The sequence below is a fragment of the Pleurodeles waltl genome, chromosome 6, assembly GCF_031143425.1.
Source record: "Pleurodeles waltl isolate 20211129_DDA chromosome 6, aPleWal1.hap1.20221129, whole genome shotgun sequence".
NCBI lineage: Eukaryota > Metazoa > Chordata > Amphibia > Caudata > Salamandridae > Pleurodeles > Pleurodeles waltl.
Genome location: NC_090445.1, coordinates 1,175,860,945 through 1,175,872,474, shown reverse-complemented (window position 1 = coordinate 1,175,872,474; position 11,530 = coordinate 1,175,860,945).

Sequence of the window (11,530 nt, the reverse complement as noted above, 5' to 3'; positions counted from 1 at the left end):
ATGTTTTCAGGGGGCATCTCTAAGATGCCCTCTGGTTGTATTTACAATAAATTGCACACTGGCATCAGTGAGCATTTATTGTGCTGAGAAGTTTGATACCAAACTTCCCAGTTTTCAGTGTAGCCATTATGGTGCTGTGGAGTTAGTATTTGACAAACTCCCAGACCATATACTCTTATGGTTACCCTGCACTTACAATGTCTAAGGTTTTGCTTAGACACTCTACGGGCATGGTGCTCATGCACTTATGCCCTCACCTGTGGTATAGTGCACTCTGCCTTAGGGTTGTAAGGCCTGCTAGAGGGGTGACTTACCTATGCCACAGGCAATGTGAGGTTGGCATGGCACTCTGAGGGGAGTGTCATGTCGACTTAGTCCTTTTCTCCCCACCAGCACGCACAAGCTGTGAAGCAGTGTGTATGTGCTGAATGAGGGGTCCCTAGGGTGGCATAAGACATGCTGCAGCCCTCAGAGACGTTCCCTGGCATCAGGGCCCTTGGTACCAGGGGTACCAGTTACAAGGGACTTATCTGAGTGCCAGGGTTGTGCCAATTGTGGAGACAAAGGTACAGTTTAGGGAAAGAACACTGGTGCTGGGGCCTGGTTAGCTGGGTCCCAGCACACTTTCAAATCCTAACTTAGCATCAGCAAAGGCAAAAAGTCAGGGGGTAACCATGCCAAGGAGGCATTTCCTTACAATGGACCAGGCGGTGGCTGGTTCACATGTCTGCAGAGAGCCTTGGTTACGGCGTCGGCATAGAGCGACGGGCCTCTACTCTTCTCCTATCACAGGGGCGACTCTTAGGGTGTGGGACGCGGTGGTGCTCCGATGGAGCTTGACGACCTTCCCTTTCCCCATGACACCGATATGTGCGAACCCAGAGTTTGCTCCCGGCTTGAGCGCTGAGGGCCTTCAACGTCTACATGCGAATGGATGCAGAAGGGTGGGGTGCCTCTTTGATGGGGATGGTATTATTCCCTTTGACCAGCTCCGGGAGATTTATGGCTTAATGGAAGCAGATAGACTGTCCTACTGTCAGGTCAGGCATTGGGTGCTGCAACCAACGGTCAAGCCTTTAGTTGCTAGAGAGCTTACGCCATTTGAGAAATGGCTGGTAGGGAAGAAAGATGATAAGCGGTTGGTATCAGAAATGTATGCACATGTTCTCAGGGCCGTATCCTTTGACAAGCCAAAGGGCAGCAGCGCTGAGAGAGGGAGTTGGGGAGAGATTTTTCGGAGGAGGAGTGGGAGGGAACTTACTTTAGAGTGCACCACGAGGTGCAATATATTCTGGGGGTTGAAACGGCCTATAAGATCGCTACTTCCTGGTAGTATACCCCTGCGAGGATACATGAATGGGACTCTACTAAATCTAGGCTTTGCTGGAGGGGGAGTGGGAATACGGGCTCGCTCATCCACCTGCTGTGGCACTGCCGGAAGCTGACGAGATACTGGAATTGTATTCTGGATGAGATTGACAGAGTGTTTTCCACAGAGATCCCAAGGTTCCCGGCATTCACTATTCTGGGTTTATCTAACCCTCTCACCATTCCCCTCTGTTCTTTGCGGGGTCAGCAGATTGCCCTTGCCCTCAATGCGGCACACCAGGTGATTCTTGGACTGTGGGGCACGAACGGGGTCCGGAGCTATACCTCCTGGCTTTACAAGCTTTGGTATATTCTGGCTATGGAGAAACAAACTTTAGTGGCTGATCAGAGGGCAGATGAATTAGCTGAGCTGTGGAAACCCTTCATTCAGATCCTATCCGCTGAATTTAACGAACTCACATGCCCTGTATATCTGAGGGTGCTGAGGTTACTTGGAGCAGACTGATTGGGGGAGCCGGAAGTAGGGCTGGGGGGAGTCGGACAGGTGGCGCTAAAGGCCGGGGGTGGGGTCCGGGTGGGCGCAGGATGGACTCTAGCTCAGCATTGCTGTGAGGGGTTCTGTTGTGTTACTTGTTATGGTTGTCTGTGACCTTTCTTCTGTTTCTTCTTTTCTTAAGACGGGGCATCGGCACTCGCTAGGTCTCATTCTAGTTCGGGGTTTCTTGAGGTGGGAGGGACGGGTCTGCACTTAGCTGTAGCTGTATAGCCCTTTCATTGGAGCTTCTTCCTTGGGCTTGTTGATGGAAGATGTGAAACACTGCCGGCCAGAGAGGTTGTAGGCGCATGGCTGTGTAATGTGTTTCTTGCATCCTAAACTGTTAATAAACAGATTTGATCCATAAAAGTTTGAGGGGTCTCTGCACTGAAAGAGGTTTAGCAATTTGAAAGAATCCTGCAAAAGATCTTCTCCTCAGCCTTCTCCTAGAAAGTGACCAGAACCAGTCTGGCCCATCCCAGGATCAGGAGGTAGAGGAGGGGGGTACCCAGTCAGACTCAGAGGAGTCCCCTGAGGTTGCTGAGGAGGGTTCTTCCAAAGACCATCAGCTGGCAGGCCACCTAGTGACAATGGTAGTGGGAGGGGGTCACACATTAGTAGGGTACCTTTCACTCCTAAAGGCCAGGTTACTAGGGTCCAGTCAGTCAGGGACAGGTCCAACTCTGCCAATTCCCACATAACTTCTGTGTCTCACAATTCCCAAGCCTCCCACCCTGAGGATAACCTAACGGAAAGGGAACTCAGAAAGCTGAGGTTCGAAGAGGCCAGGCTGAAGATTAAACAGCAGCAGCTGGCCTTCGACAGGGAATCTCTGGACGTGGAAAGGGAAAGGCAGAGTTTGGGGTTGGTTCCCCATGGTGGCAGCAGCAGTGTTCTTGATAGCAATCCTGTTAGAGAGCAAGAATCCAGAAACCTGCATAAGATAGTCCCCCCTTACAAGGAGGGGATGACATTAACAAGTGGTTTGCTTCACTTGAGAGGGCCTGTATGGTACAGTTGGTCCCTCAAAGGCAGTGGGCTGCTATCGTGTGACCATCTTTCACTAGTAAGGGTAGGGATAGGCTCCTTACTGTCAGAGAAAGTGATGCTATTAACTACAAAGTTTTGAAGGATGCACTCTTGGATGGATTTGGCTTAACCACTGAACAATACAGGATTAAGTTCAGAGACACCAGAAAAGAGTCCTCTCAAGACTGGACAGACTTTGTAGACTGTTCAGTGAAGGCCTTGGAGGGTTGGTTACATGGCAGTAAGGTGACTGACTATGAAAGCCTGTATAATCTAATCCTGAGAGAGCATATTTTGAACAATTGTGTGTCTGATTTGTTGCACCAGTACTTGGTAGACTCAGACCTGACCTCTCCCCAAGAATTGGGAAAGAAGGCAGACAAATGGGTCAGAACAAGAGTGAACAGAAATGTTCATATAGGGGGTGACAAGGATGGCAGGAAGAAGGATGGTAAGTCTTCTGACAAGGGTGGTGTTGGACTTTTATGCTTATGCAGGGTCATCCCCAATCTTTTTGCCTCCTGCCTCCTATTTTTTCTGACCTGTTGCTGTTGGCTTTTCAATTCTGAGAACTTTACCACTGCTAACCAGTGCTAAAGTGCATATGCTCTCTGTGTAGATTGTAATGTTGATTGGTTTATTCATGATTGCCATATTTGATTTACTAGTAAGTCCCTAGTAAGGTGCACTAGAGGTGCCAGGGCCTGTAAATCAAATGCTACTAGTGGGCCTGCAGCACTGGTTGTGCCACCCACATAAGTAGCTCTGTAATCATGTCTCAGACCTGCCACTGCAGTGTCTGTGTGTGCAGTTTTAACTGTAAATTCGACTTGGCAAGTGTACACACTTGCCAGGCCTAAACCTTCCCTTTTCTTACATGTAAGGCACCCCTAAGGTAGGCCCTAGGTAGCCCCAAGGGCAGGGTGCAGTGTATGGTTAAGGTAGGACATTTAGGGGGTCATTCTGACCCTGGCGGAACGACCGCGAGAGCACCGCCAACAGGCCGACGGTGCTCTCAAGGGCATTCTGACCGCGGCGGTTTGGCCGCGGTCAGAAAGGGAAAACCGGCGGTCTCCTGCCGGTTTTCTGCTGCCCTTAGGAATCCTCCATGGCGGCGCAGCTTGCTGCGCCGCCATGGGGATTCCGACACCCCATACCGCCATCCTGTTCCTGGCGGTTCGGCCGCCAGGAACAGGATGGCGGTATGGGGTGTCGTGGGGCCCCTGGGGGCCCCTGCAGTGCCCATGCCAATGGCATGGGCACTGCAGGGGCCCCCGTAAGAGGGCCCCACAAAGAATTTCAGTGTCTGCTTAGCAGACACTGAAATTCGCGACGGGTGCAACTGCACCCGTCGCACCCTTCCCACTCCGCCGGCTCCATTCGGAGCCGGCTTCCTCGTGGGAAGGGGTTTCCCGCTGGGCTGGCGGGCGGCCTTCTGGCGGTCGCCCGCCAGCCCAGCGGGAAACACAGAATCACTGCGGCGGTCTTCGGACCGCGGAGCGGTGTTCTGGAGGGGGAACTCTGGCGGGCGGCCTCCGCCGCCCGCCAGAGTTAGAATGACCCCCATAGTAATGTGTTTTATATGTCCTGACAGTCAAATATTGGTAAATTCGTTGTTCACTGTTGCAAGGCCTGTCCCTCTCATAGGTTAACATGGGGGCTACCTTTAAATCTGAATAAAGTGTAGATTCCCTTTGGGAGTGGATGGACATGTGAAGTTTGGGGTCCCCAAGCTCACAATTTAAAAATACATCTTTTAGTAAAGTTGATTTTAAGATTGTGCGTTTCAAAATGCCACTTTTAGAAAGTGAGCATTTTCTTACTTATGCCATTTCTGTGACTCTGCCTGTTTGTGGATTCCCTGTCTGGGTCAGTTTGACAGTTGGGCTGGTTGCAACTCACACTAGACAGTGACACAAAAGGAGCTGGGGTGTAGTTTGCATTTCCTGATGAGCCATCTGTGCTAGGAGGGAGGGGAGGAGTGGTCACTTACACCTGAAAGGGCTGTGCCTGCCCTCACAAAATGCAGTCTCTGACCCCCTGGTGAGTGTCTGGGGCCTGGCCTGGGCAAGGCAGGATTTTGCATTCACCAAAGAATTTACTTTGAAGTAGGCCTACTTCAAAGGAGAAATTAAGTATAAGAAGGGCACCCAAAACCACAGACTAGAACACTTCTGGAAACAAGAGGAACCTCTGCCTGGAGAAGAGCTGAGGAGAAGTGCTGCCCTGCCTGTGACTGTGCTTTGTGGAGCTATCCTGAAGTTGCTGATTCTGCCAGAGTAAGAGGGCAAAGACTGGACTTTGTGTGCCTTCCATCTTGTGAAAAAATCTCCAAGTGCTTGATTTAGAGCTTGCCTCCTTTTGTTTGAAGTCTCAGGGACAGCAAAGACTTCTCTCAGCCAGCACCTGGAGTCTCTGGAGAGACTCCTGCTCTGACAAGTGGTGCCCTATCCAGTCCCTGGGCCCTTGAAAGGAAAGCTGGTGGAAATCCAAGGAAATCGTCTTTGGACGACTTCGGACCGACGCTGCCGCTGAATCAGGTGACGCCACTTGCACCCGACTCCGTGATCTCCGCTGGAACGCGCCGATCTTCGCAGGTTGACGCCGCTGCAGCCCCGCTGAAGTCTGCGACTCCGTGGAAGTCGCTGCACCACGTCGTGACCGATGCCGCTCAAAGTGCGCGGATTCAACGTTTCGCACAGACGCCTCGATCCCCGACTTCACGCATCGGCTTGTTTTCACTCTTCACCAAAGGTACTGTACTTGGGGGTCTACGCGACTCCGTGTCCGGCGCTGCTGGTGTCGGCTTGTTGGGGACGACTCCATCACAACACCATGTTAACACCTCATTGAAGCATTTTGTGTTTCTAAGCGCTATTTTTTAGGTTAATGTTTAAAAATTCATAACTTGAATTGTGTATGTCGGATGTTTGTCGTTTTGGTCTTGTTTTGTTTAGATAAATATTTCCTATTTTTCTAAACTGGTGTTGTGTCATTTTGTAGTGTTTTCATTAAGTTACTGTGTGTGTTGGTACAAATACTTTACACCTAGCACTCTGAAGTTAAGCCTACTGCTCTGCCAAGCTACCAAGGGGGTAAGCAGGGGTTAGCTGAGGGTGATTCTCTTTTACCCTGACTAGAGAGAGAGTCCTTGCTTGAACAGGGGGTAACCTGACTGTCAACCAAAGACCCCATTTCTAACAGGTGGGGACAAAGATAAAAAACATTCTGAGTCTTCATCAGGCCCACAAAAATCCTCTGGGGGTGGTGGGTCCAAATCCTCTTCTCACAATCAGAAAAAGTCTTGGTGTTATTCATGTAAAGTAAAATGCCATTGGGCAAGTGATGCCACTTGTCCAGAGAAAAACACCAAACCTCCCACCACCACAACCCCAACTGCAAACTCTAGTGCCCATAGTAATAGCAGTGGTGGTAGGAGGTCTACTACAAATAGCCAATCCGAGGGTGTAGCTGGGCTCACTATTGGCAGTGTAGTTGGGGTTGGTCTTGTTAGGGAGACCAAAGAGGCTGTTTTTCGTCTCTGATGGTGGCATTGATTTTGCCCCCTTGGTTGCATGTCCCCTTAATATGGGTAAGTACAAGCAACTACCCCTAATTAATGGTGTTGAGGTTGAGGCATACAGGGACACAGGAGCCAGTGTAACTATGGTTATAGAGAAACTGGTTCACCCTGATCAACACCTACTTGGTCAGCAGTACCAAGTGACTGATGTTCACAGTAACACACTTAGCCACCCCATGGCTGTTGTGAATCTCACCATGGGGGGGGGGTTAGTGGTCCAAAGAAAGTTGTTGTAGCCACTGACTTACCTGTAGATTACTTACTAGGCAATGATTTGGAGACACCAGCTTGGGCTGAAGTGGAGTTGGAGGCTCATGCAGGAATGCTGGGCATTCCTGGGCATATTTTTGCTTTAACCAGGGCTCAGGCCAAAAAGCAAAAAGGACAGGGAAACTTGGATCCTGGAACAATGGACCAAGTGCTCCCAGAAGCTAGGGTTAGGAAGGGTAAATCCTTGCCCACTATTCCTCCCTCACCAGAAGATTCTCCTTTTGAGGAAGAGGAATCCTCTCCCTGTGTAGAACCTACACCAGATGAGATGGCAGCAGACACTGCTGAGCTTTTGGGTGCAGGGGGGCCTGCTAGGGAAGAGCTGAGTGTGGCACAGCAGACCTGTCCCACACTAGAGGGTTTGAGACAGCAAGCTGTCAAGCAGCAGTATGGGGATGTCAGTGATAGCCATAAGGTGTATTGGGAAGACAACCTCCTGTATACTGAGACAAGGGACCGTAAACCTGGAGCTGCCAGGAGACTGGTCATCCCTTTGCAGTATAGAGAGTTTCTTTCTACCTTGGCACATGACATTCCCTTGGCTGGGCATTTGGGCCAAAGTAAAACTTGGGACAGGCTTGTTCCCCTGTTTCACTGGCCTCATATGTCAGAGGACACCAAAGAGTTTTGTCACTCTTGTGTGACCTGCCAAGCCGGTGGCATGACTGGTGGCACTCCAAAGGCCCCCTTAATTTCACTTCCAGTGGCTGGGTTGCCCTTTGAAAGGGTAGGGTTGACATAGTTGGCCCCCTTGACCCTCCAACAGCTTCAGGCAAGAGGTTTATCCTGGTGGTAGTGGACCATGCCACAAGGTACCCTGAAGCAATCCCCTTAAGGACCACTAGAGCTCCTGCAGTGGCAAATGCCCTCCTGGGAAGCTTTTCCAGGGTGGGTTTCCCTAAGGAAGTGGTATCAGACAGAGGTAGTAACTTTATGTCTGCATACCTCAAAGCAATGTGGAAGGAGTATGGTGTAACATACAAGTTCACTACTCCTTATTATCCACAAACAAATGGTCTGGTTGAGAGGTTTAATAAAACTCTCAAATGGATGATAATGGGACTCCCTGAAGAACTCAGGAGGAGATGGGATGTCCTGTTACCTTGCCTCCTTTTTGCTTACAGGGAGGTACCCCAGAAAGGAGTGGGCTTCAGCCCCTTTGAACTCCTCTTTGGACACCCTGTAAGAGGTCCACTAACACTTGTGAAAGAGGGTTGGGAACAACCTTTAAAAGCTCCCAAACAGGACATAGTGGACTATATACTTGGCCTAAGATCCAGAATGGCCGAGTACGTGAAAAAGGCCAGTAAAAACCTTCAAGCCAGCCAAGAGCTCCAGAAGCAATGGCATGACCAGAAGGCTGTTCTGATCCAGTACCAACCAGGACAGAAGGTGTGGGTATTGGAGCCTGTGGCCCCCAAGAGCACTCCAAGACAAATGGAGTGGACCCCATCTCATTGTTGAAAAGAAGGGTGAGGTTACCTATCTGGCAGACCTGGGCACTGCCAGGAGTCCCCTTAGGGTGATTCATGTCAACCGCCTAAAACCCTACTATGACAGGGCTGATCTCACCCTGCTCATGGCAACAGATGAGGGACAGGAAGAAGAGAGTGACCCTCTCCCTTATATCTTTTCCACCACTGAATCTGATGCTTTAGTGGGGGGAGTAGTTTTGGCAGACTGTCTTACTGCAGAACAGGAAGACAACTGCATAAATCTCCTTGGACAATTCTCTGACCTCTTTTCAATTGTGCTGGGAACAACTTCCTGGTGTGAACACACAATTGATACTGGAGACAGCTTGCCTGTCAAAAAGTAAAATCTATAGGCAGCCTGACCATGTCAGGGTCTGCATAAAACAAGAGGTGCAGAAAATGCTTGATCTAGGAGTGGTTGAACCTTCTGAAAGCCCATGGGCGAGTCCTGTGGTGCTTGTACCAAAGCCTCACTCAAAAGATGGAAAAAGGGAGATGAGGTTTTGTGTAGACTACAGAGGTCTCAATCAGGTAACAAAAACTGATGCTCACCCTATACCCAGGGCAGATGAGCTCATTGATACACTGGCATCTGCCAAGTATCTAAGCACCTTTGATTTGACTGCAGGGTATAGGCAGATCAAATTGGCTGAGGATGCTAAACCTAAAACTGCATTTTCAACTATAGGAGGGCACTACCAATTTACAGTGATGCCCTTTGGTTTGAAAAATGCACCTGCCACATCTCAGAGGTTGGTGAACACAGTCCTGCAAGGGTTGGAGGCTTTTAGTGCAGCATATCTAGATGATATAGCTGTCTTTAGCTCCACCTGGGATGAGCACCTGGTCCACCTTTGGAAAGTTTTGGAGGCCCTGCAAAAGGCAGGCCTCACTATCAAGGCCTCAAAGTGCTAGATAGGGCAGGGAAAGGTGGTTTATCTGGGACACCTGGTAGGTTAATGGGACTCCCTGAAAAACTCAGGAGGAGATGGGATGTCCTGTTACCTTGCCTCCTTTTTGCTTACAGGGAGGCACCCCAGAAAGGAGAGGCTTTAGCCCCTTTTTACCTCCTTTTGGACACCCTTTGAGAGGTCCCCTTGCACTTGTTAAGGAGTGTTGGGAACAACCTTAAAAGCTCCTAAACAGGACATTGTGGACTATGTACTTGGCCTGAGATCACGAATGGCTGATTACATGAAAAAGGCCAGTAAAAACCTTAAGGCCAGCCAGGAGCCGCAAAAGCAATGGCATGACCAGACGGCTGTCCTGACCCAGTACCACCCAGGACAGAAGGTGTGGGTATTGTAGCCTGTGGCCCCAAGAGCACTTCAGGACAAATGGAGTGCCCCCATCTAATTGTTGAGAAAAAGGGTGAGGTTGCCTACTTGGTAGACCTGGGCACTGGCAGGAGTCCCCTTAGGGTGCTCCATGTCAACCGCCTAAAACCCTATTATGACAGGGCTGATCTCACCCTGCTCATGGCAACTGATGAGGGACGGGAAGAAGAGAGTGACCATCTCCCTGATCTTTTCTCCACAATAGCTTAGTGGAGGGAATAGTACTGGCAGATTGTCTTACTGCTGAGGAGAAAGAAAACTGTGTAAATCTTTTAAGTCAGTTTTCTGAACTCTTCTCACGGATACCAGGTACCACTACTTGGTGTGAGCATACAATCATTACTGGAGACAGTTTACCTGTCAAGACTAAGATTTATAGGCAGCCTGACCATGTCAGGGACTGCATTAAACAGGACGTTCAGAAAATGTTGGACTTAGGAGTGATTGAGCCTTCAGAAAGCCCATGGGATAGCCCAGTGGTGCTTGTTCCAAAACCTCACAGTAAGGATGGAAAAAGAGATATAGGAATTGTGTTTGTAGGAAGGTTGCCTCTTTCTAGCCTTGTTACCCCCACTTTGGCCTGTTTGTGAGTATATGTCAGGGTGTTTTTACTGTCTCACTGGGATCCTGCTAGCCAGGGCCCAGTGCTCATAATGAAAACCCTATGTTGTCAGTGTGTTTGATATGTGTCACTGGCATTCTGCTAGCCAGGACCCCAGTGCTCATAAGTTTGTGGCCTATATGTGTTCTCTGTGTGGTGCCTAACTGTATCACTGATGCTCTGCTAACCAGAACCTCAGTGTTTATGCTCTCTCTTTGCTTTATAATTGTCACTTCAGGCTAGTGACTAATTTTACCAAATCTCATTGGCACACTGGAACACCCTTATAATTCCCTTGTATATGGTACCTAGGTACCCAGGGTATTGGGGTTCCAGGAGATCCCTATGGGCTGCAGCATTTGTTTTGCCACCCATAGGGAGCTCAGACAATTCTTACACAGGACTGCCACTGCAGCCTGAGTGAAATAACGTCCACGTTATTTCACAGCCATTTTTCACTGCACATAAGTAACTTATAAGTCACCTATATGTCTAACCCTCACTTGGTGAAGGTTAGGTGCCAAGTTACTTAGTGTGTGGGCACCCTGGCACTAGCCAAGGTGCCCCCACATTGTTCAGGGCAAATTCCCCGGACTTTGTGAGTGCGGGGACACCATTACACGCGTGCACTACACATAGGTCAATACCTATGTGTAGCGTCACAATGGTAATTCCGAACATGGCCATGTAACATGTGTAGGACCATGGAATTGTCACCCCAATACCATTCTGGTATTGGGGGGACAATTCCATGATCCCCCGGGTCTCTAACACAGAACCCGGGTGCTGCTAAACTGCCTTTCCGGGGTTTCCATTGCAGCTGCTACTGCTGGCAACCCCCCAGACAGGTTTCTGCCCCCCTGGGGTCTGGGCAGCCCAGTCCCAGGAAGGCAGAACAAAGGATTTCCTCTGAGAGAGGGTGTTACACCCTCTCCCTTTGGAAATAGGTGTGAAGGGCTGGGGAGGAGTAGCCTCCCCCAGCCTCTGGAAATGCTTTGATGAGCACAGATGGTGCCCATCTCTGCATAAGCCAGTCTACACCGGTTCAGGGATCCCCCAGCCCTGCTCTGGCATGAAACTGGACAAAGGGAAGGGGAGTGACCACTCCCCTGACCTGCACCTCCCAGGGGAGGTGCCCAGAGCTCCTCCAGTGTGTCCCAGACCTCTGCCATCTTGGATTCAAAGGTGTTGGGGCACAATGGACTGCTCTGAGTAGCCAGTGCCAGCAGGTGACGTCAGAGACCCCTCCTGATAGGTGCTTACCTCTTTCAGTAGCCTTTCTTAGTAACCAAACCTCCTTTTTTGGCTATTTAGGGTCTCTCCTCTGGGCTATTCCTCAGGTAACGAATGCAAGAGCTCACCAGAGTTCCT